This window comes from Choloepus didactylus, chromosome 17, assembly GCF_015220235.1.
Source record: "Choloepus didactylus isolate mChoDid1 chromosome 17, mChoDid1.pri, whole genome shotgun sequence".
Taxonomy (NCBI): Eukaryota; Metazoa; Chordata; class Mammalia; order Pilosa; family Megalonychidae; genus Choloepus; species Choloepus didactylus.
In genome coordinates, this window is record NC_051323.1 from 38056920 (window position 1) to 38083619 (window position 26700).

General features: G+C 38.3%; 1 protein-coding gene and 1 pseudogene across 1 annotated transcript in view; both read right to left on the reverse strand.

Annotated features, from left to right (window-relative positions):
* The window catches only part of ACYP2 (acylphosphatase 2), a 320771-nt gene that overhangs the window by 197222 nt on the left and 96849 nt on the right, over nt 1-26700 (reverse strand). The gene's annotated exons all lie outside the window — the stretch shown is intronic.
* LOC119511986 lies at nt 23971-26070 on the reverse strand (annotated as a pseudogene).

Below are 26700 nucleotides of genomic sequence, written 5' to 3' on the forward strand. Positions count from 1 at the left end.
CTTATAGTTAAGACACCAGTAGAGTTAAGACATCAATATAGTTAAGATACCAGTAACAACAATACATGATTTGGGAATACTATGTTTGGCTTATTCATGTACTAAATGGTGGCTTATAATAATAGCACTGTTACATGAAATAAGCCCCTACCCTTTCACTTTTGGGTATGTTTAAAAAAATACTTTGGTGCTCTTTGTGCTGATGAGTGTTTATGAATGGGTGTAATCAAGAAATTCTCATCTGACTAGCTACAAATAACTAAATTTAGAGATATCTATATGAATAAATATTTTTCCATAAAAAAAGAACTTATAAATCAATAAGATAAAAGTATAGCTTTAATTGGAAAATACAAATAGCCAACAAATATATGAAACAATGCTTATTATTGAATGCAAATTAAAACAATAATATGGAGGGCATTTGCTGCTTTTATCTATACATTATTCCTTCTCCCCTTCTTTTGATGGAGGAACTTCTTTCTCCTGTACTCCATGGGGTTCTAGGAGGGCTGATGGTATTTGAAACAGACATCTATTCTTTTTGCTAGTGCAGCATCCACTCTTCTTTTTTCCCTTTCACAAACTCTCCTCTCCTGTCAGTTCAACTGGTTTGGGTGTCGCTGAAGCCCTCCCTCAACACCTGTCCAGATGTGGCACATAACCCAAACTTGACCAATTAGATTATCTTACCCTCCTGCCACAATAACTGGCTCAGGGAGCAACATGATGTCCAAGCAAGGCCAACCAAAGTCTTCCTCAGAATCTTTGCTGAAACCATCAGAAATGAGGCACTCCTTTGAGACTTATGAGACTGATGAGTCAGATAAATCTAGAGCTGCCAGGGATCATTTTGCCAACATTCATACCTTGCCTGAGAATGAAGCCAGTAAAGAGTAGAATCAGACAAAAGAGAAAAAAAGTTCTGATAACATTGTTTGAGCCCTGTGGATCTAGCTGTGCCTGAAAGCAGCATCCTCTTCTAGACTTTTCAGTTACATTAGACAATATATTAACATTTTTTGATTAAGCTAGCTTGAATTGGGTTTCTAGCAGAGCAATCAAATGAGCTCTGATTAATAAGATATTTATTTGTTGTAAATATAAATGAGATCTCAGTTTCCCAAAAATCAAAAATAATAATAACACCCAGGGTTATTGATGATGTGCTAAAATAGTGACTCACGCACACTGCTGGTGTTTGGATACAAATATTTTGTAGTGTATTTTAACTAGAGATCTCAAAAGCCTTAAAAATTGCACATGATTTACCCAGCAATTCTTCAGTTACAAATTTCTCCCAAGTTAAAAATTGAGCTAGGCCAATTTGGCAGGTGAAATCACTGCCATCCCCCCTACATGGGATCAGACACCCAGGGGAGTGAATCTCCCTGGCAACGTGGAATATGACTCCTGGGGAGGAATGTAGACCCAGCATCGTGGGATGGAGAACATCTTCTTGACCAAAAGGGGGATATGAATGGAAATGAAATAAACTTCAGTGGCAGAGAGATTCCAAAAGGAGCCAAGAGGTCACTCTGGTGGGCACTCTTACACACAATATAGACAACCCTTTTTAGGTTCTAATGAACTGCGGTAGCTGGTGGTAGATACCTGAAACTATCAAACTACAACCCAGAACCCATGAATCTTGAAGACGATTGTATAAAAATGTAGCTTATGAGGGGTGACAATGGAATTGGGAAAGCCATAAGGACCACACTCCCCTTTGTCTAGTTTATGGATGGACGAGTAGAAAAATAGGGGAAGGAAACAAACAAACAGACAAAGGCACCCAGTGTTCTTTTTTACTTTAATTTCTCTTTTTCACGTTAATTATTATTCTTGTTATTTTTGTGTGTGTGGTAATGAAGATGTCAGGGATTGATTTTGGGGATGAATGTACAACTATGTAATGGTACTGTGAACAATCGAACATACGATTTGTTTTGTATGACTGTGTAGTATGTGAATATATCTCAATAAAATGAATATTAAAAAAATTTAGCTAGGATGAAAAATATACATTTTGCAAAGTTGTTTGTTACAGTAAAAAATTAGAAGCTATTCAAATATCCATCAGTCTCAAAAAAAAAAAAAGTTAAATACATGATTTGTGTATGGTCTTAGAGACAGGTGATTTAAATCAGGGGCTCTTACCTAGGATCCAGGGATAAGCTTCAGGAGTTCAAATGCTGGCTTTCCCATGAAGCATTCACGTGTTCTTTGGAGGCCCTGTGGAACTCTGACCACATAACTTCCTTACATGGTGAACACTATTGGGGTGACCAGAGGTACTCCCCATAGCCACTACCTGCTGGTATTCCTTTACCCTGGCAAGTTGCCCCCTTTGGTGGGTAACTTCCAAGAAGGCTGAAGTCCAAGTACTTTGCACTTCTTAAAAATCCTCAGAAGCCTCCTAGAACTACAAAGTCACAATTTCTTGGCATGGTGTTCAAGGCCTTCCATTGTGTGGCTTGAATTTGAACATTCCAGCCTCGTTTCTCCACTGGGAACTATTTTTAAGAAAAATACTTTGTACTTTCTTGCCTCTATCATGGTTCAGAAAATAGAAAATAGTCCCCTCTCAATGGGAAAGCGAGGCTGGTACCAGTAAATTCAAGCCACGGTCTCAAACATCATTCCTGGTATGGACCAAACATGAAACAAGTTAAAATGTGGCACAATTTTGTACAATTGGTAGAGTGTCAAAAATGAGAATCTATTTTAATGTGACTCTAGAAACATTCTTCTTTGACTGGCACAGGTATTCTAACATTGACCCCAGATAGAGGAAAGCAAGGGCTTTATAATGAATTAAATCCAAAAAGTCACAAGAATGTAAATGCTCATTTATTATTTTTTATAATTTTAGAATATCCTCCTAGACAAATCACAGAAAAGAATGTTATTCACCTGAAAAACTGAAAACTAAAGCAGCTGACAGAGGTTGGAAAGTAAAAAGGAAGAAGAGCAGGTGAAAAGAACAATCAGAGAACAAACGTCTTCAATAAGAGATGCTCTCTTGGTTGATGCAACAGGAAAAAGAAGTTCAAAGATATTTTCTGAAATCAGAGGAGATGGGTAGAGGAGCTAAGAATAGTGGCAAACTTATATTGGGAGGAGGGACCTGCGGCAAAGGAGCTAAATTTTCATCCATCTTGATATCTAAATCAAGAAACAGTGAATTTAGAGATATCAAGATAATCACAAAAATAACTAAAACAGAAACTGTTAAAAGAAGTTGCCTCTGGAGGAGAAGTTAAAGGACACCACAAGGAAGAAATCAGCCAAATCCAGAATATGGAACATTCTACAGATGACCGACCTTGTTTCTCAAACAAATCAGTGGCATGGACAGGGAAGGATGGGGAGCAGGTTACAGAATAAATGACATTTAGGACACAAAACAACCATATTCAATGTGGGGACCTCATTTGGGATCCTGATTGGAACAATTTTGAGGCAATCAGAGAAATCTGATTATGAACTAGATGTAAAATGATGTTAAGAAATTGTTAATTTTCCCCCCACTCCCCTCTTTCTCCCTCTGTGCTGCTTAGAAGCCACTGCTACCTCAAGCCTGGGTTGTTTGGGGAGGTGTGAGATGTCTAAGCTTCTAAGAGGTGGCAGGGGAAACTGTCAATTTCTTAAATATAATAACGGCATGGTGTTAGATCCAAGAATAGATTTGTTTGTTAGAGGCATAGTGAAGTATTTCTAGATAAAATACCATGATGTCTGGGATTTACTTTAAAATACTTCAATGCCAGCCCTTCCTATTCCAAAAATATAGGGGAATAAAGAAACAAGACGGGCCAAATATTGTTAATTGTGGAAACTGGGAGGTGCATTTGTTGGTTTGTGCTATTCTCTCTACTTTTATGTTATGTTTTAAAATTTCCAAAATAATAGGCTGTTTTTAAAAAAAAAAAAAAAAAGCAGGTGCCTCTGACAAGTGGGACAGGGGTTTGGGGAGAGCTGGTACAGGCACAGATATTTTATATTTTTCATTTATTCAGTGAATATTCATTGAGCCCCTGCAATGTGCAAGACATGGTTTAGGCACTTGTGATATGAACAGAATAGACTAAAATCCCTGCACTTGTGAAGCTCACATTGGGGGAAAGAGACAATAAACCAAAGACATAATAAATAAGTTATAATTTGTTAAAAGGAGATAAGTGCTATGGGAAAAGAATAAGGTGGGGAAAGATGGATCAGGTGTGTGGTTGGGATAACAGCTTTAAATAGCATGGTCAGAAGGAGGTCTCTTTGAGAAAGATGACATTTGAACAAGACTTGAATGAGCCAAAGGAGGTTATAAACACTTCTGAATTGTTGCTTTATAACCATGTTCATGGATTACTTTGATTAAGAGAATTTAAAAAGATTAATTTAAAAGTAAAATAAATGTCTCTCCTCTCTACCCGGCCTTCTCTGCCTATCAAAATCCTACTTCATTCTTCATGGCCAACTTCAATGTATACTGCCTTCATGAGGTCTTTCTCAATCACCATCACAATTAATTGCTCTTTGCACTCCCTTATATATTTCTAGTATCTCCAACATTTGTTTCATTTTCCTATGTAGTATAGTGCTTTACAGCTTTACTAAGCTTTTTCATATTCATTGTTCCATTTACATCTCATAGTAATCTTGAGTGGTTTTTATGTCAATATAATTATTATTCCCACTTGACAGGAGAGAGAACTAGGATTCTGAAAGAGTAAGAGACCTATAGCAGATGGCCCAGACACTAAGAGGCAGCATTTGAATTCTAGGCCAGATCCTCTGAAAACAAATATTTCTCCTCTACCTCACTCACTACCTCTCCATATTGTTTCTAAGACTTGTTTTAATATTAAAATTAGATTTGAATCAAATACTACTTGCATATAGTGATAAATCAGGTCATTCAGAAGAAAATCCTAGGAGGAAAACAAGTCTTCTACCTAATCCCAGTCACACTTTACAAGGGCAATCTTTTCTCATCATTTCTATATTTAGTTCTCCAGGTGGCTGTCTGTGTAACTCCAGATAATATGCTTACATTTTTATGTATTGATTTTTCCACTTTTAGATATTATCTGCTGACTTTTTCCTAGGAAAGAGGATTTAGCTCGTTTGTATTGCCTTTTGTCTTAAATTGACTTTGAGGCAGAAACTTGCATGCAGGAGGTTTGGGGGAACACCCTGAAGGGGCGAGGGTAGCAGGATTAAGCTGGGGGAGGAGTTGACCTGTGGTGCCATTGCAACAAAAACCTCAGCCCACCCACAGGAAGCTCTAGAGCTGGTATGACCCCTCATATTTGTCCTGAATTCAGACAAGGGAGCCAGGCCTTTGTATCTCACCATTGACCAGTCATTGGATGTGGTCTGAAGGTTGTAAAATTAGGCAAGGCACCTCCCTTCAGCTGAGAACATTCCAGAAGAACTCCCAAATATGTTGTCAGCAGCCAATACTCCTGGCAGCTGGAGAATTAAAGTCCTGGTCCTAAAGTGGAGATTTGGCTAGGGCACAAAGCATCCATTACACTGCTTGGATCCACTTGCTTCTTATAGTAAATTCATCCTATCTGGGATTAGCTCCTCTAGATTTCTGGTTAACTCCTTTGGAGCCCCTTATAAGAATGTTAGTGGGCTAAATTATAGCTCTGCTTTTAAAACCACATCTGAGATTCACCATTTCCTTCCTTTACTACCAATTCTAGATTTCCTCACCCTCAGCTGGCACCTCTAGGTGGCTTAGCTGGTAGAGTGACCCAGGTCTTCATCCTTGAGGGGTCTGAGCCCTTCCTGGTCCCCAAGCCCTACTCAGGCTAGGTCTACCACATTGTCCATTTACCATTAAAATTGGTCAGGGGAGAAAGAGATGCCCATGGATGGATCAGCTGGGTGCCAAATGCATTCTTCTCTGCCTTACTGTGAAGCAGTAGCCTATCCTCCCCTGATGATCCAGGTCCATTACTCCTGCTAGAATGTAGCTCCTTTTCCTATTCTTTCCTCTTTCACATCACACATTCCGACAAGTGCCTTTAAGATAGCTCTACTCCATTGTCCCCCAGCACCACAAGTTCAACATCTTCAAAACTGGATTGTTACCGATCAAAAGTGGTGGGTGCTCTGCCCAATGTGCTCAAAGCACAAATGACCAATTCCTGAGACTGAGACACCAGGGTTTCAAAGAGAGAAAGAGTTTGCTAGGTGCAAAGCAGGAGATCAGATGGCCTATGGGCCTAAAAATCTTTCTTCCCAATCTAAGGAGTTCAAGATTTTTATAGATTCAAATGAGGGAAGGTGGAGTTATTACCATTTCAACAGCAAGTATTAGCAGAAAGGAGGAGAGATAGACTCAGCATCTCTACAGTAAGTATAAGCAGAGAAGAGGGGAGATGGGGTTATTACCATTTCAATAGTAAGTATAGGCAGAAACAATTTACAAATGCAGAAGAATGGAACTGTTTTAGAACCAAGCCAATAGTTAGTTCTGAGCTGATTCAAGTTCTCATTAGCAATTGGGAGTTGTCCTCATGTTTACGTTTCTAAAGTAAAAAAACAAACCAAAAAAAAAAAATGATAAAGGGAGTATAAGTGAGAGTCTCAGTCACCAGGTTTTTACGATCACATGGTTACAAGATGAAAGCTATACAATCATTATCAGAGATCAAGGCAGCTGGATTACAGTTCAGAGATTTCACTGGATTACAGTTCAGAGATTTCAGGTATTTCCCTCTGTCTACTCTAACACACCAGAAAGTAAAAAGGAATATCTACATAATGATTCAGTAATCATAATCATCCCCTATATACTAACTTCTTGGTTACAGATTGACTTTTTCTTTGCCCATAAGCCTGTTCTTCCTCTTTCACTAATCCAGCCCCCGTGCTAGAAGCTTGGTTCACCTTTTGATCCTCCAAATCCCTCACCCTATTAGCTACCAAGCTGTCTAAGTTCTACCTCCCCAAAGCTTCTGAATCCATCCTCATTGTCCCACCCCACAGTCACTATCCTTGTATAGGGACTTATCATTTCCCACCTTGACTACACATTTCTCTCAGTTGGTCTCCCTTCCTCTGGTTTTGCCCATATTCCTCCCATCCACACCTCTGACTCCAAACAAATCTTTTAGTGGTTAGGTCCTTCATGACGAGGTCCTTTGCTACTTCTGCATCTGCTTCTCCTCTGTCCTTCTATACTTACTTGTCACTTACACAGCTGCCCAAAGATGAAAGGTCACCTTCACAGCCTCTTGCCTGAGCATATACTCTTCCTCCTGGCCCACATGTCTTCTGGCAGACTATTACTTCTTGTTTGAGGTTGAATTCACTCCACCTGTGATTCTTCCCTGATAGGTAAGGTTGGTGATTCTGTCTCCAAGGTCACATTCCAATTCTTCCATACCTTTATTAGAATACTTATCACATTCTGCTCATTTATTTGCTTTACATGTATGATTGTCTAATTATTTTTTAAGTCAATGGTTTTGTATTATATTCGATTGTGATCCAGTGTATTGCATTCCTTTCACAGTTCCTGGATACAGTAGATACTCAAAAAGTACTGAATGGATGAATCAATGAAATATAAAATGTTTTTGAAGCATCAGGCACCTGCTCAACCATCAGCAGTTGAGCATATACTTTGCATTGTTTTAGAATAGTGTTGATTGTTCTGTGCGGGCTAACCCACATTCTCTGGCATAACCTCATGATGACTACCAAGAATACTGCAATTCTAAGTGTTCTTCCTCAGAAAAGAACCAACGACTGTGATGTGTTTTAGGAAAAGGGGTACAAGAATGAAAACAAAACAAAACAAGCAGACCGAAGGAACACTGGAGAAAACTTTGCTGGACAACAAGGACTTACTTAACCACTGCTTAATTTTCCAGGGTCTAGCACAATGCCTGAAATATTCTAGGCATTCAGTAAGTGTTTATAGATTGCCGAGAGAAAGAAAAGAATTACAAATTATGTCCCTGGGGGTGATGCCGAAGTCATGAAAACCTGTCAGGATGGTAGAAAGAAGGGAGAGAAGAACCTCTGTTTGTAATCAATTGAGTTGTAAACTGTTCACTCAGCTGAACACATCCTAAAGCTATAAAAGTAAACTAAGAGATACAGAATTCAAAATGTATTTATTTAGAGGAGCTGTTTAAAACCAACAATGAATGCATTCCTAGAGGGACTTAAAATGAAAAAAGATAAAGGTCTACAGAGGCAACATTCATTTTTTTTTTAATTTTTTTACTCTTTTTGCTCTTCTGTTATTTACCTTCATGTTTCTAAATAATATATTCATGCTGCTATTTTGTTGACTTTTTTCCACTTTAGAAATTATGCATTGATTTCCTACTGCTTCCTACTACTATGGAAGCTGAAAATTGCCCCCGCTACAATACATATATTCTTTCCTCCATCCTCCAGCATAGTTATTTTAAATGTATTAAATAGATTTTCAGTATTTGCTTTATTCATTTAATCATTCAATAAATACTCCTTTGCTTTAAAATTTTTGATTTAAAGTATTTAACAACATTCATTTTACTTTCATTCATTCCAGGCCTCTTAAGGATGTAGCCTTTTAAGGAAAATTAGTACAGTTTCTCTGCCTATTTTAAAATATCAAAAGTCATTTTAAATCAATCAACAAAGAATACCCAGGCTCATCATGTCCAAGGCAACATGAGGGAGACAAAGATGTCTAAAATAGAATCCATACCCTCAAAACACTTACAATCTTGGTGGTGAAATAATGCAAATACACACAAGAAGTTAACATGTCTATCAAGTGATACCTGAATGATTTATCCTGGTAATTCTCATAAGATTCTGAGGAAGAAGTCACGGTACACTGGCCTGGCCCAGGACAATGTTTTAGAGGAGATGGGACAGGCTCATGAGGGGTTGGGTCAAGATGCAAGGATACGTAGGGTAAAAAAGAGGAAAAGCACTTCATGCAGGAAGAAATCACATAATGAAGGGATGAAGGAGGGGAAATACTGTGTTTTTATGGATGCCAGATAACCAAGTTTGACAGCAAAAGAGGTTCACAGAAAAGAACGATGGAAGAGAAAGCAGTGGGGCAGGGTGAGAGCACCATGTAAGTAGTCTTGAACGACAGAGACTGCTTGATTCTTTCTCATTATGAGGTTCTATTCAAGGTTATGAAGCAGGGGTGCAGAGATGTACAAACTTTTTATAGTTATAGTTCAGTGAAAAAATACACTGAATTGTTAGGTGATTTGGTGAACATATTAAAGGAATACTACTACTAAGATAAAATTCTTACATTGAAAAATAGTGATGAACTCAATAACAAAGACAATAATATTAAAACTAAATATATAGATAATAAAGCAATACATACAGCAATACAGTTACTGATTTACCTAGTAACTGTTTTTCAAAGTACATTAACCATTTAGAAGAATTTATTGGCTCTTTCTATATTCTGGTAATTGAGCTAAATACTGGGAAACAAAGATGACTAAGACCTAGTCCTTTGATACAAGGGGCTCATAATCTAATGATATAACAACAAATCTCAACTCCAGTTTGCATCATCCTGGGCCATCTCTAATTTACTCAAGATTTGTTAATGTAGAATTTCTTTTAATTCACTTTATCTATCAATCTATAAGCCATCTGTTGAATGTACAACTTGTGAGATGCAGGGCCTCAGAATAACATCACTCCAGGTAGAGTAGAAAGTTAAATGCTACATACAAATAAAGTTGCATTTTGACCAAAAGAAAAAGCAACTTTATTTGTATCTTCCCTGTATTCTTTATGAAGTATCAAGTGGGGATAGCCTTCCTGTGACCTGAAATGAAAAAACTGGCAGTCTCCATAACTCTTCAGTCCATGCAGTTCAGATCATTCTATGGTCACTTTAAGTTACAGGCCCAAATCAGTAATTAGAAAGGCCAGTCCAAGATATGGCACTGAACTCTGAACTTGATTTAAAGATGATTCTTTTCCCTCCCCCAGCTTGGTCCTGTGGCAGACTGGAATCCTACAGTGAGAAAGGGAGCTGTGGCTGGCTTCATTTCCCCGACTACACCCCCAACCTCAATTTGCCAACCAGTCTCTGACACCTCTGGGGGGTGGAGAAGGAGGAGTAAAAGGAAAGACTTTAGGCTTAATCCCGGGACAGTTCATTCTCTAGGCTCTTAAAAATGCACACCTATAAACCATTCCTGCATTTTTTCAAGTAGGAGAACCTCATTCATCAGGTCCACCTTTCATTTGTGTCGAATTTGTTTAAAAAGGGGGAAGGGTTTATCTGGGATCTGGGAGGGCATGAGAACATATTCTGTCCAGACTGTGGTTTATCTTGGGGGCTGTGATTACTAGCAGGGCTTTGTAGCTTCATGTTAGCTTCCCCACAGCAGGCCCTGCATTGTTGCATACTTCTGTATTCAGTCATTCTCCATGATGTGTGTTTGGTTCTTTTAATCCTCCTAGATTCAGTATCAAAAGTATCTACTATTCTGTTTACTACAGACCATTTCACCAAGATCTGTTCTTTGTAAACTTAGGACTTTTGATTTCTCTTGAAAGTAACACCCCATTAGCACTTGTCCCAAGCGTTCTGAGTCAACTGTATAAACGAAAATCTTTATGGCTTACAAATAAATGTAATTGAACAAAGAAAGACAGGTGTGCTGCCATCAGAGCTTCCCATATAATGGGAAATGAAGATAATGTGTCCGTTTCACAAGGTTTGCCATTGCTGTGTTCTCTATTTGGGAAACTGATATACATATTGATTGCCCCTAAGAGAGACATCATTCACAAACTAACCCCTGACTTATGGCCACAGGCTAACATTTGTGCTACCTTCAATAACCATATTAACAGATCTCATTGCTGGGAAGACATGAGCATTGTTGCCTTGACAACACAGGATGAAAGTCACCAGTTTCCTCCATAATTTCCCTAAGAAGATAATGACTACTTATCAGTCCTACACAAGAGCTTGGTTTTTGCCTATAAGGTCTTAGATGATCACATGTAAGTCAATTATTGTCAGTTTTTCAGTACTAGAAAATCTGGCCTAGATTTGGTTTGCAAATTCTATAAAATAAGTTTAAAGAAATGAAAAACCATGATAATACAGAACTCTAGGTTTAAAACTTGATTATTGGCTTCCAGGAAGATGGCAGATTAGGAGAGACAGAGCAAAATTCTTCTCCATAAAAAACACTAGATAAAGGACAGAAAGCTCTCTGGAACAGCAGTTCCAGGGTTCCAATGGCTGGGCATGGACTTCTACACACATAGTGAGTGTGTACTGGGAGAAGCCGAGAGACTGCATTTAAAACCAGTGAGTGTTCAGCCCAGAATGCTGCCAGGGAATAGGTAGTTGGAGTCAGTGGATGAACACAGAGGGGAGCAGCTGGAGGGGAGCAGCATTCTACAACCCAGGCACCCTCCTTAGCACTTGGCCTGGGTAATAACATTTTGCAGACCCATGGCCAAGAGCCCCCGTGCCAGGGACTGGTGGTTGGAGCAGACAGATGAGTGTGGAAGAGGGCAGCTTTCCACGCCCAATGCAACCATCTTTGCAGTTGGCTGGGGAGAAAACTCATCACAGCCCCACAGCCAAGAGCTTCCTTGAGGGAATTTGGGACTTGGAAAGCTTGTGATGGTATCCATTCTTCTTCCAGGGAAGCCCACAGTGTGCACAGCCTAGAGGGAGGGGTGCAGCACAGAAGTGCCAGGAGGCCTCCCCACTCCCATGGACTCGTGGGCATATGGCAGACAGGGACTGTGGGGCATATGAGCTGAAAGGTGAGACATGCAGCTCTGCAGCCCCAGAGGACTCAACCACAGACCCAGAATGGCTGGTACCACTGTGTCCTGGAGTGGACTCCCTGCCAAACTACACAAGGCAACCCCCACCTACAAGGCTGGCAGTCCCCAGTGCATACAGAAAATTGGTGAACTGATTGGACTTCCACATGGTTTGGACCCCCACTTACTGCATGGATGAAGTTGGGGATAACTAGCTTGAGGGAAAGAGGTGGATCAAGAGCACCATCTGCTTGTATGTCGGGGAAAGTGCACTCCAACAAGCTGTAGCTCTGCCAAATTATAGATAAATGTTCAACTAATCCTGCATATCCTAAAAGAACCCTATCAAGATAAGCAAATGCCAAGAGGCCAAAAACAACAGAAAATTATAAAGCATATGAAGAAACCAGAAGATATGGATAACTCAAACATCCAAACTAAAAAGTCAGAGGAGACACAGAACTTGGAGCAATTAATCAAAGAAGTACTCACAAACATCAGCATCATGGCTCAGGATATAAAGGACATGAAGAAGACACTAGAAGACCATAAAGAAGAATTGGCAAGAGTAAATTAAAAAATACCAGATTTTATGGAAATAAAAGACATTGTTGATCAAATTAAAAATATTTTTGAGACACATAACAGCAGATTTGAAGAGGTAGAGGAATGAATTAGTGAACTCAAAGACAGGATGATGGAATGTGAAAGCAGAAAAGAATGAATGGTGAAAAAATGGAAAAATCTGAAATGGAGCGCAGGGAAATGATGGATAACATGAAGCACACAAATACAAGAATCATTTGTGTTCCAGAAGGTGAAGAGAAGAAGTAAAGGACTGGGAAGATTATTCCAAGAATACTCCTGGGGAAAACTTTTGAACCCTTCTAAATGACATAAACATGCAAATCAAAGATGTCCAAGAAACTCCAAATAGAATAAATCCAAATAAACCCACTCTAAGACATATTCTGATCAGATTGTCAAATGCTGAAAAGAAGGAGAAAGTTCTGAAAGCAGCAAGGGAGAAGCAATTCACCACATACAAGGGAAACAACATAAGATTAAGTCCTGACTACTCAGCAGACACCATGGAGGCAAGAAGGCAGTGGTATGACGTATTTAAAATTCTGAAAGAGAACAACTGCCAGCCAAGAATTCTTTATCCAGCATAGTACACAATGATGAGAGACTGAAAACTTTCCCTCTAAGATCAGGAACAAGACAAGGATGCCCGCTATCACCACTATTATCCAACAATGTGCTTGAAGTTCTAGCCAGAGCAATCCAGCAAGACAAGAAATAAAAGGCATCCATATTGGAAAGAAAGAAGTAAAACTGTCATTATTTGCAGATGATATGATCTTATATTTGGAAAACCCTGAGAAATCAATGACATAGCTACTTGAGCTAATAAACAAATTCAGCAAAGTGGAGGGATACAAGATTAATGCTCATAAATCAGTAATGTTCTTATACACTAGAAATGACCTAATGGAAAAGACATTCAAGAAAAAGATTTCATTCACAATAGCAACTAAAAAAATAAAGTACCTAGGATCAAACTTAACCAAGGATGCAAAAGACCTCTACACAGAAAATTACACAACTTTACTAAAAGAAAGAGAAGGGGACCTAAAGAGATGGAAAGGTATCCCATGTTCATGGATAGGAAGGCTAAATGACATTAAGATGTCAAATCCTACCCAAACTGATATATAGATTCAATGCAATTCCAATCAAAATTCCAACAACCTACTTTGCAGACTAGGAAAAGCTAGTTATTGGATTTATTTGGAAGGGAAAGGGGCCTCGAATTGCTAAAAACATTCTAAAAAAGAAAAATGAAGTGGGAGAACTTATTCTTCCTGATTTTGAAGCCTACTATAAACCACAGTAAAGAAAACAGCATGATATTGGCACAAAGATAGACACATTGATCAGTAGAATTGAATCAGGAATTTGGAAATAGACCCCCAGATCTAAAGTCTACTGATTTTTTTATAAGATTCCTAAATAAACTGAACTGGGACATAATAGTCTATTCAACAAATGGGGCTGGGAGAAATGGATATCCATATCCAAAAGAATGAAAGAGGACCCCATCTCACACCCTATACAAAAATTAACTCAAAGTGGATCACAGACCTCAATATAATAGACAGTACCATAAAACTCCTAGAAGACAATATAGGGAGACATCTCCAAAACCTAGTATTAGGAGGTCACTTCTTAGACCTTATACCCAAAGCACAAGCAACAAAAGAATAAATAGATACATGGGAACTCCTCAAAATCAAAAGCTTCTATACCTCAAGGGAATTTGTCAAAATGGTGAAGAGGCAGCCAACTCAATGGGAACAAATATTTGAAAACCATGTATCTGATAAGAGACTGATATCTTGCATATATAAAGAAATCCTACAACTCAACAACAATAGTACAAACAGCCCAATTATAAAAGGGGCAAAAGATATGAAAAGACATTTCTCCAAGGAGGAAATAAAAATGGCTGAAAAACACATGAAAAAATATTCAATTCCACTAGCTATTAGGTAGATGCAAATCAAGACCACAATGAGCTATTATCTCACACTAATAAGAATGGTTGCCACTAAACAAACAGGAAACTAAAAATAATGGAGAGGATGTGCAGAAATTGGAACCCTTATTCATTGCTGGTGGGACTCTGAAATGATACAGCCACCCTGGAAGGGAGTTTGGCTGTTCCTCCAAAAACTAGATATCAAGTTACCCTATGACCATACAATCCAGCAATTTCACTTTCAGTATATATCCAGAAATCTGAAAGCAGAGACATGAACAGATATTTGCACACTGATGTTCACAGCAGCATTGTTCACATCAGAAGAGATGGAAAGAACTCAAATGTCCTTCAACAGATGAGTGGATAAATAAAATGTGGTTTGTATATACCATGGAATATTATGCAGCAGTAAGAAAGAACAACGTCGTGAAACATATGACAATATGGATGAAACCTGAAGACATAATGCTGAGCAAATAAGCCAGACACTAAAGGAGAGATATTGTATGTCACCACTTATGTGAACTCCATGAAAAAATGTAAAATAAGTGTCTTATAATGTAGAATACAGGGGACCTAGAGATAGACAGAAGCAAGTGAAGGGGCAATGATAATCTAATATGTACAGATATGATAAATGTGGGTGAACTTAATGGTATGGGAATGATCGGATGTGACTATGGTTCATTAATGGGATTATAAGTATCAGTGACACACTGAAGGCGAACATGTTCATAAATGGTTGTTTAAAGGCAGGTAACCCACACAGTAGCGCCACAAACCTACATAAGTGTTAGCATGATATAAGTGCAAAGGGTTAACAACAGAGTGGTACATAGAAAAAGTACCCAATAGGTATTAAAGACTATGTTTAATAGAAATATATTAACAACACTATTTACTAATACTAGGGATGAATAATTAGCAATTGATAAGAGCTCTGGGATATATTATGTTATAATAATTGTTTAAAGTTGAGAGTGATGAGGATTGTACAACTAAGTGAAGATAATGTAAGAAACTGACCATTTAGCTTGGGATAGAGTATATATTAAGTGAAATCAGGAACCCACTACTTACTCAAGTCCTCAACTTGTGGCTTGCTCTTGTGAAACTTAGGGTTGTAAATGGGAGGCTGAGCCCTCCTATAATTATGCCTAAGAGGCACTTCCAGGGAACCTCTTTTGTTGCTCAGATGTGGCCTTTTTCTCTCTAAGTCCAACTCAGCAAATAAATTCATTAACCTCCCCCTGCAGAGGGACATGACTCCCAGGGGAATGAATCTCCCTGGCATCGGAGGACATGACGCCCAGGAATGAGTCTGTCCCTGGCAGTGAGGGATTGAAAATGCATACGTGATCAAAAGGGGGTAAAAATGAAAGACAAAAAGCTGAGGCCAAATTGTTGTACACTTTGGATGACTGCATGGTATGTGAATGTATTTCAATAAAATTACATAAAAAAACAATCAGAGGTCACAATGGCTGAGGGATCCAAAATAGAGTCGAGAGGCTATCCTAGAGATTTCTCTTATGCAAGCTCCAGCTAGACATCCTAAATCACCACAGTATGCCAGGCCCTTACCAAAAGTAGTCCCCAAATACCCAGGTCCCTATCTGAGGTTCTATAAAATGTTCACTCACTATGTTTTCTCTCTGAGAAACTTAAATCCACCAGAGTGTTCCTATGACAGACAAGTCCAAAAACCCAGAGGCAACAGTCTCTTTTAGAACAACAATCAGATGCGGCCCCCTTCCCCATACTGTCAACACCCCCTTTCAATATGAACAAGTTAGGGTGCTCACTGTCTAGACACCCCTGAAAATGGAGAAAGAGATTAAGTGAGAGGAAGGGGTAGCAACAAACAAGAAAAGATTTAACAAAGGTCTATCTTACTGAAACTTCGTATAAATATAAATATATTTTTAGATGCTGGGGTGTTGGAATAGCTAGAAGGAGGTAAATGACATGGTGGAACTGTAACCTATAACATCCTTTGAAATTTGCTCTATAGCTATTGGTTGAATTGTGCTTTGAAAGTCCTCACCTTTCTGTATATATGCATAATGAGGAAACAATCGAAACTGTGGAACTGTAAACCATAATAATTTTTGAAATTACCTATTTAATTGCTTGTTGAGCAGTACATTAAAAGTTAACACCTTTCTGTATGCATGTTACATTTTACAAATAATGGAAATAGCTGACGTTGCGGAACTGTGATCCGTGGTATTCTTTGAAATTTGCTCTCTAACTACTTGTTAAATCATACTTTGAAAATTATCACTGTTATCTATACATTTTAAAGTTCACAATAAAAAAATGCATTTTAAAAAAACTTGATTATTGGGGAGCAGGGAGGGTACCTTTTGCTTACTAGGAAAGAACTTCTACCATAAAAGAAATACGTAAGTGTATGAATTATGTATTCTGACATAAAACAGGATTAATGAAAATTGGCTTATATTTAAAAATTCAGCTCCATCATTAGACATCCTTTAATATCAAATCCCTGCACCTAATTATGTGATGCACATGAATTCAGGATTCAGGAAGAGCAACTTCACTCAGGGCAAGGCAGGGGGTCAAGTGATGGGAAGAGTTTGTGATGCTCTTGCTCCAATACATGAAGCAAGTAGAGCCTTGAAAAGTGCTGATACATTAGTGCTTGCTCTCTCTTGCAGCTCATCCAACTGTAACCATCCATGAAGCAACCCAAGTTAACCTCTGAGAAGATGACAGACATGTGGCCTATTCATTCTTTTTGCTTCAGCTGATAGCTGTCAAATGAAAGAGCTAAGCTAAACTGGAAGGTGTCCGAGTAGCTGATTAAGGCAACATGCCAAAATGAAGTGACAGTCAAGCCTTTAATCACTTCCTGCCATAGTATAAGTAAGAAGTTAACCCTGAGAAAGCACCAGTTCCCTCTCTGTTCCATTTTTCCCCATGAAATGGCACTGGGTGAGGGTCAGATGAATCAACACAAACGTGTGGGTCATCACACTGTTGACGGAGCCCTGAACAAAAAGTTCTTTCTTTTATGGACCTAGGGACTGGGAGAAGGAAGAGGAGGAGGATTTGGAGTGGAAAAGTACTGAGCACTGAGTCAGAGAAAAGTTTCTTCAAGGTCTCTCCTTCCTCTCCTCAGCACGGAGGGCTCAGAGGAATGCAGATGTTTTAGAGCATGACCACCCGGGGCGGGGGAGAGGGTGGCTGAGTTATTGACTGCAACTCCTCTTAGGAATTGCAATGCATTAGCTATGCACCAAGTCTTAGGTAGAGAAAGAAGCTTTCTCTGTGACACCTGCTGGGTAAAGCTTTGCAATTGCCTATGGTCAGGCCTGAAGGATAGACTGATTTTTGGCCAGAAGCTGAACCCCTCAATAGCCAGCCATCCACCAGTCACGAGAGTGAGGCCATTCCAGATCATCCAGTGGCCTCAAACCAGCAGTTGACCATACATGGGTGACTGAAATCTTCTAAACTGACTCAGATGAAGAGAATCACCCACCTGATCAGATCATCAGATGTGTAAACCTGTAAGGAGACACACAAAGTAGAAATTCTCTTCTGTCAGGTATATACTTGATGTAATATATACAAGCATAAATTATTATTTTTTTCTTTTTTGATGGGAACCAATTGAAACAGAATTGATCAGAATTCCTATGTATACAGGGCACAAATGGTAGCAATATTATAAACAGAACTGAGGGAAGCCGTAACGTGGTATGCAGTTCCCCAAAATATTGTTATTAATGAGGATAACGTAAAATTCATAATCTGCCACTACAAAGAAGATATTGAGGACAATTTGTAACTGAGTGAGGTCAACTCAAAATGTATTTAAGGTTAACTTTTCTCAAGAAAATTTGAAATGTCCTGAAATCTTTGTATCACGTATATATGAAATATCATAAAGGTTTTTCCAAATTTGACATACAACTGTATAATTTACATGACTTTAAAAAATTGTTGTGAAACTGAAAGAAACTCTTTAAAGCTATCAAAACAAAACAAATCAAGTGCTGACCAACCATGGAAGAGAAAATGCTGAATTCGCTCTAAAATTACAAAATCTAATATTAGTACAAAATCATTGTCTTATGAGGAGAACATCAAAGAAAATGTAACCCAATAAGTAGGAGAAAAAGTACGATAGAGATGTGTCAAGAAGGCAATAAAACAATAAAAATATTGTTGATTTTTAGATTTGGGAATGCTTGTGACATTTGTCAACTTTTTAAAACGTGATCTGATGTGATTTTGTTTATCATTCTAATGAAATACTCACATTTGTACTTAATTTAGCATTTGCAATTTTGCATTCTTTTTGTTAAAGAGAGCTCTCAAAATTGTATAAGCTTTAGGCCACACAAAAATCTAAATCCTGGATCTGCCCCTGGTCACGTTTGAAGGTGAGTTTGATGGGAATTACTTGAAATAGTCTCAACAATACCATTACGGATTTCCTCTCTTTCCATTTCTCTGCTCTGCCCTCTGTAATGTCAGTATCATACTACTGTGGCTTCCTTTATGGTGGCAAAATGACTGCAGCAGTTATAGGCTCCCATCTGCATTCTACTCCATTGAGAAGACAGCTGACTTCCCATTGTTCTCTCAGAAGAATGAGAAACCTGTAACAGAAGCCCCACTTTGTTGACGTGAGTTGGTCACATGCCTCTTCCTGAAACCACTGACTGGCTTAGGTTTGGATTCCTAAAGAACTAATGGTAGCGAGGCAGATGGAATTACCAGAGTGGGATCAACTGTTTCCTAAAATCTTCTGTCAGATGCACAGTGAAGGTGAAAAGGATGCTGGGGAGACAATCACAATGTCCAGTGGAGGGAAGACATGAGATGGATAAGATGGTTATTCATTTATTCAACAATGTCTCCCTAGTGCATCCATGGTCCCAATTCTATGTCAGGTGTCAGATAACAGGGAGACAAAGATGAATAAGAACTAGATACTTCCCAGATCTTCCTCATTGGGACAGGATCTTCATTTTAAAACACCATTTTGGGTTTGGATACTCAGATTACTACAAAACAAATACAGAAACTGCAATGAATCCCACTTTAAAAGTTGCCATTCATTCAATAAACAAAATTTAACACATCCTACTGCACCGATCATGTACTGCGATCCAAAATGCAGTTTCTGGCATCATGACATCATCAGTTAAAAGCTTGTTGAGATGTCTCAAGGAAGTGAAAAATAAAATGGTAAAATGTTTAAGAGCTGGGATAAAGAAATAGTTGTTCAAGATGGCAATAGAAGAGATGATCCAAGATGACACATGCATAATCTCTGATGAGTAATATTACTTACAGGAGTTGTTTTTTTTTAAATTTTATTTTATTATTTCTATTTTATTTTATTATTTTATTTTCTAAGGATGCTATTACTTCTTATTGTAAAAGAAGTTGATGGCTGGCATTGGCCTATAGTGTATACTTGAACTTTTCACTTTCAACCAAGGTTTGTCATCAGTGATTACTTCCCATCTGGGTGATAAATAGGAAGCAGATACAAGCAGATATAAGTATGCAGTATTACTCTCAGTAGTACTCAGTTCTTTCGTAGGTTAACATGATTTCCTGAGTCAGAAATAAGACAGAAAGCCCAGTTGTTCCTGCTTCAGTAGGCTGAGGGAGGTTTGCTTAAAACATAGCCCTAGTTTCGCATTTCATAACTTTGTCTCTTAGTCTCTAGAGAAGGTGAAGTGGTACAATGGGAAGAACATTAGTCCAGGAGGCAGAGGTCTTGGTTTCTACTCCCAATCCTGATACTAATCCACCTGACACCTAGGGAAAGTCACAACCCTTCCAATTCTTAGCTGACTTGCCACAAAGACCAATCCCCTATTCAGGTCATTACCCTGTTCTACAGTTTCTAAGCTCCTTGAGGGCTGCTTGCCTTGCAGGACTATCTTATTGGATACTGACGGTCTCTTTATCCTCACAACCCATTTCTTTGAGTGGTCACCACTTCCTCTTCTGGGATGCTTCTTCCTTGTACTGACTGTAATGCCTGCCCACCTCCAGCAACCACACTGCAATATTCCATGCACTGAGGATTTTAAAACCTCTATTACTAGCTCTAAATTTACAAATATTTATCGAGCACCTATTATGTACCAGGCAGTGGTAGGAGTGAAATGTTAAGTAAAAGAACATTTCCCCTTATAGACCAAACAGTGGCTAGAATCACCTTGTAGCTTGTAACAGTAGAGAAAGCCACACACACACACACAGACACACAAAACCCACTCAGGGTTTTTTGTTTTTTTGTTTTTTTAAAGACCAGTCATTTTAAGGACCAGTAGAGAATGAATTGTATTGGCCTTTGAGGAGTGCCAGCTACTGTAGAACTGCATCCCCTACAGATGTCTTTTAGCAGTCAGAGAAGGTAAGGTAGAATTCCCTGGTGCTGCAAGAAGCTTCCACCCAATAGTCTCCCCTTCAGTGGAGGCGAATTACTTCTGAAAGGAATGGCAGTAGCCATGCACTGAAATAGATTTTTCACATTTAAATTCTTAGGTGAGTCAGATTAGCTTAGGTGTGAGTCTAGGACTCGAAAAATCCAACTCTAAAAATCTCTAATTCTGTTTTGACTTACTATTTTGTGAAAAGATGTCCTTTAAATTTTGACAAGAGTCTGAGACTGTAAAATGGGTGCAGCTTCTGTGGAAGACAGTTTGGTAGTTCCTCAGAAAACCAAGTACAGAACTACCATATGAACCTGCAATCCCACTATTAGGTATATAGCCTAAAGATTTGAAAACAGGGTCTTGAACAGGTATTTGCATACCGAAGATTATAGCAGCATTATTCACAACTGCCAAAAGATGCATGCAACCCAAGCATTCATTAACTGATGAACGGATAGATAATATGTGGTATAAACATAAAATGGAATATTTTTCAGCAGTAAAATGGAATGAAATCCTGATAAATATGAAAACATGGATGAATCTGGAAGACATCATGTTGAGTGAATTAGCAAGACACAAAAGGACAAATATTGTATGATCTTACTAATTTGAAATAAAAAGAATAAGCAAACCATAGAGTGAGAATCTGCAATATAGGTTACCAGGGGACGGGATGGGGATAGGGAATGGGAAGTTAAGGTTTAATATGTAGAGGGTTCCTATTTGGAATGATGGAAATGTTTTGGTAATGGATGGTGGTGATGGTAGTACAACATTGTGAACACAATTAATAGCACTGAAATATATATCTGAATAAGATTTAAAGGGGAGATGTTAGAGTGTATATATGGTAACACAATAAAAATTAAAAAAAAAAAATCCATGGAAGTACGCTACACTAACAGTGAAACCTAAATTAAACCATAGACTATAGTTAATAGTACAATTATAAAAATGTGCTATCATCAGTTGTAACAAATGTTCCACACCAAAGCAAGGTGTTAACAGTAGGGTGATATATGGGAATCCTGTGTTTTATGTATGATTGTTCTGTAAACCTACAATTTCTCTAATAAAGAAAAACATTGAAAAAAATTTAACAAGAGGAAAATCAGGATAGAGGCATAAATGAATTAATAGTAACTCAAAAGTAAGGGTAGGTTATGTTAACATTGTATATAAAGAGAAATACATTATTGAAAACCTGGTGTAATATATAATATAATAAAAATATCATAATTTATGTTTACATATAAATTATATCCAATTTCAGGTTTAGAGTTAAATAGAAATAGTTTATTGAAATAGTTAAATCATCATGCTCATTGTGGTAAAAAAAACTAAGGCAACTTTCAGGGCTCAGTATAGGCAACTGCCAAATGTTATCTTTTTCATGCTCCATGGGAACCATATTTGAGCACTGTTAAGGGACCCTGATCTTTCTATCGCCACCACTCCAGACCTAGCCAAAAGGCTCCTTATAGCCTTTCACTCTCCCTCTCCGACCCATCTCCAGGCACACCAGTTCTTCAAAGGCTGTTCTTCAAGGCACTCTGATCTTTTTTTGTGCTAGTGCTGGAAAATAAAACTCAAACCTAAATCTTCCAATTCAGTTTCGATAAAAAAAAATTGACAGAATTTCTAGAGTAATTCAAATTTACTATATTCAATATATCCAAAAAAGCTTTTTTGGATATTTTTGATACATTACTACAATTTCACCCACAGAGGCTGGGTTGATTGAACAGAGCATGGGACTCGGCAGCAAGAGACCTGGCTACTAGTCCTGTCTCCACCACTAACTAGCAGTATGTCCTTCCTTGATTAAGTCTCTCGGACTCTCTAGGCCACCATTCTGCAATCTGCAAAATAAGGGAATCAGACCAGATAAGTTATTTTTAATTGCTAATTATACACGTAATATAGGTATATATTCACTGCATAGAATTTTAATTTAATACGGGTAAGTTTAAGTCCCCTTTGAACTTCCCTCACCATTTTCTCAATCCTAGTCTCTTTCTCACCTCTTCATTATTATCAGTTTGTTATCTCTTCTTCCAGAACTCTTTCCTTGAATTTACATAAGCTTCCTATCAGATTTAATATTTTACATGTTAAAAAAAACAAGCAGCCTTTGTGCAAAGAAATAAGACTTAACTATGTTGAAATATATGATTTTATAGAAGGGAATATTACCATTTTTGGCCCCAGTGAGTGTTTAAGAGGTAATGTTAAATTTAAAATCAAAACACTTTGCAAAATGCAAAACTCACAGTACCTCCTACAAGGAACTTGCAAAATTTAAATATTAATAAAAAGGAGAAATGACAATATAAGTGACTTAATTAAAACCTTTAGCTGTGTAAAATGTTTATGAAAAAAGGAAATGTCCAGAAATAGATTCTATGTCATTTATTATTAGGAATTACTATCATCACCATATTAACTGTATTAATGGTCTAATTGGCCTGTCAGGCACCCTGCTCATTGGACCTTTATTGTACATAGCAAGCTTTATCAACCACAGCTTCTGTAAGTGAACTAACATTGCTATTTTCAGTCACTGGGACCAGTGAGAAATTGGAAAGAATAGCATAGATACAGATAGAGAAATACATACAAATTGATATTGATATATAAATCACATACCATATATTCCATCCATTTAAAGTGTACAGTTTACTGGCTTTTACCATATTCAAAGAACTGTGCAACTATCACCACAATCAATTTTAGAACATTTTCATTACCCCAAAAAGAAACCCCATATCTATTTGCATTCTTTCCCCATTTCCTACCGCCCTCCCCAGTCCTAGGCAATTACTAATCCACTTTTTTTCTCAATAAATTTGCCTATTTGGAACACTTTTTATCAATCAAACTCCAAATAAATAGAAATATATTTAAATTCATATAACATGCAGTCCTTGTGACTGGCTTTGCTTCTTTGACTAAGTATAATATTTTGAAGTTTTATCCATGTTATAGCATGTCAGTACTTCATTCCTTTTCATGGCTGAATAATACTGTATGGATATATCACATTGTTTATCCATTCATGAGCTGATAGAAATTTGTATTTTTTCTATTTTATGGCTATTATGAGTGCTGCTGCTATGAACATTAGAGTATATGTCTTTGCATGGACATATGTTTGTATTCCTTTGGGGTATATACCTAAGAGTGGAATTGCTGGTCATATGGCAACTCTATGTTTAACTTTTTGAGAACTTCCAGACTGTTTTCCAAATGACTGCACCATATTGCATTCTCAGTAGCAATGTCCGAGGGTTCCATTTTGCCAACAATCTCACCAACAGTTGTTATTGTCCATTTTTTTCATTATAGCCATCTTAATGGGTATGAAGTGGTATTTCATTGTGGGTTTCTTTCTTTTTTTTTTTTTTTTTTACCAAAATAAACAGGGCCTTTTACCCTTTCATTTTATTAAAATGGCACGTAAATGTTAAAACAGTGTAATGATCTTTGATATTTGTGCTAGCCCCCAGATGGGTTGCTAAAGAGCTCCCTCCTGAAGGCGGTAATTCATGTTCTTTATCAGTTTTCCCATCAACATCAGGATCTGCTAATGGGTCAAGGTCAGCAAAGAGGCTAAATCAGGCAGTCAGGTCTGAGTCAGCCTTGGCAGGCTGTAAGTTTTTCATATTTGGGTCTAAAACCTGAAAAGGAAGGAATCCTGAACGTGTCTGGGGCTTGAGGTCTGGCTCCCCTGGGGTCCTTGTTGGCCCTGGCTCCTTCAGCTGACCATCTCCAAACAGAGCAGCCCACTCTTTGCTGAACTTGCCCTCTTCCAGGGAAGAAGTGCTAAAGATCTCACACTGCAGCAGTAGGTCATCTTTGTCAGATGCCAGTTTCCACTGAGGCCAGGCAAGCACGTTCCTCAGAGTTCACGTATTAGTTCATCTATCAGTCCTGAGCATGCATTATGTGTAGAGCTTTTGTCTAAGGCAGATAAAATACTTTTCCCATCTTCAGTCTTAGAAATAGAGGATTCCTTGCTCTCGTTTTCATCCTCTAATTTAATTAACTTACTTGGTTTCTCCCTTGCTGCTTCTGTACTATCCTTTCGGTACTGTCCTTTCTTCTTTCTCAACTATTTTTTTCATAGGATCTTGTAAGCTTTTTAACACAGTGAATTCACATGGTTGGGAACCATCATGGATGGCTGCCAAGGTATGAGAAATTTTCTCCTAAAAATAAACCAGAGTGGTCTGGTATGTTGTTAACATATGATACAAGAGATTGCATCTGTTTGCTCCAAGAAGATCCACTTTTTGATACATATCCATCTTCAATTTGCAAAGTTTTTTTTTGGTTGTTGTAGTTGTCTGCAAGGCATACTTGGGTTTGTATCTTCCTGAACTTCTCCAGTTGCTTGCAGAACTCTGGATCAGGCTTCTGTGACCCATTCTTCATCCATATTAATGTCCCATAATAATGCCCCTCTGTATTCAGTCTATTGAATCTATTGAATGGATTCTATTGAATCCATGCGGTTCACCGTCAGCCAAGTGTCTGAGATGGCCTGATGTTGAAAAGTCTCCACTTCTTAGTGAAATTGGCACAAAGGGTTTTGCAAGCCCATCCTTTGCTGGGGAGAAAAGCAGAAGGCCTTTCCTGTGGCTTGCATCATTTTTCCTGCTCTGGTTTTATCTTGGAAGCCTTGGGATCGAAGACATCTTCCCAAGTCATTTTCTTAAGACAAGAAATATATCCTCTTTTGGTAAAGGACAACACTTTAGACAAGTCCAAACAGGTTTGCTGAATCGAGTGAAACAGCTCTACTTTGGCATCCAGGTCTACATTGGAGGCAACTACATGTTCATCTTCCTTCTTCCCTGTTGCTTTAATAAAGGCCTGTTCCATTTCCTAACACTTCTTTCGCCTTTTATTTACAACTGACTTATCTTGAGCATATTGATCATGCAAGTTCCAGGAATAACATTTGTGTCCTGACATGTTTTCTTCTTCTTTACCTACTGTTCGTCATTTGGGGAGAAGGGACAGAGAAAAAGCATGAGAGGTAAGTTATATTATAACCTCAGAGCCCACACCCTCAGGAACCTTGCTGCCATGGTCAGAGCCTCCCCCCAGGTCTTTCATTCGAGGCCTACGTCAGCAGAATGGGAGAGAAACGGACGGAGCGAGCTCAAGAACCCGACTTTCTTAGGTGGATGCCACCGGCCATTGGGCCGCAGAGCAGCGGCCAGGAGTGGGCACCGCTGGCCTTCCATCAGCATAAGCAGTCTGGGTGCCACCGCTGATTCCCTTCCCCTCCCCTCCCCTCCCGGACTCACAGTTTTGATTTGGGTTTGCCTAATGACTGATGCCACTGAGCATCTTGTCGTGTGTTTAATGGCCATTTGCATATCTATTTTGGGAGAAATATCTATTCAGAACCTTTGCCTATTTTTAATTGAATTTCTTTTTATTATTGTGTTGCAATGTTTCTTTATATATTCTAGATCAAGTCCCTTATATTAGCTTTAAAAAACTTTTCTCACATTCTGTAAATTGCTTTTTCACTTTCTTGATGGTATCCTTTAAAGCATGAAAGTTTTAAATATTTATGATGTCCAATTTTTCCTTTGCTCCTTGTGCTTTTGGTGGCATATCTAAGAATCCATTGCCTAGTACAAGGTCATGAAGATTCAAACCTCTGTTTTCTTCTAAGAGCTCTGACATTTGGGCCTTTTATCCCTTTTAAGTTGATTTTTTGTATATGGTGTGAGGTAGGGGTCCAACTACATTCTTTCACAAGTGGATATCCACTTGTGTCAGCACCGTTTGTTGAAAAGACTATTCTTTCCCTCTTGAATGGTCTTGGCACTTGTTCTAGTTTTGCTAATGCTGCCAGAATGCAAAACACCAGAGATGGATTGGCTT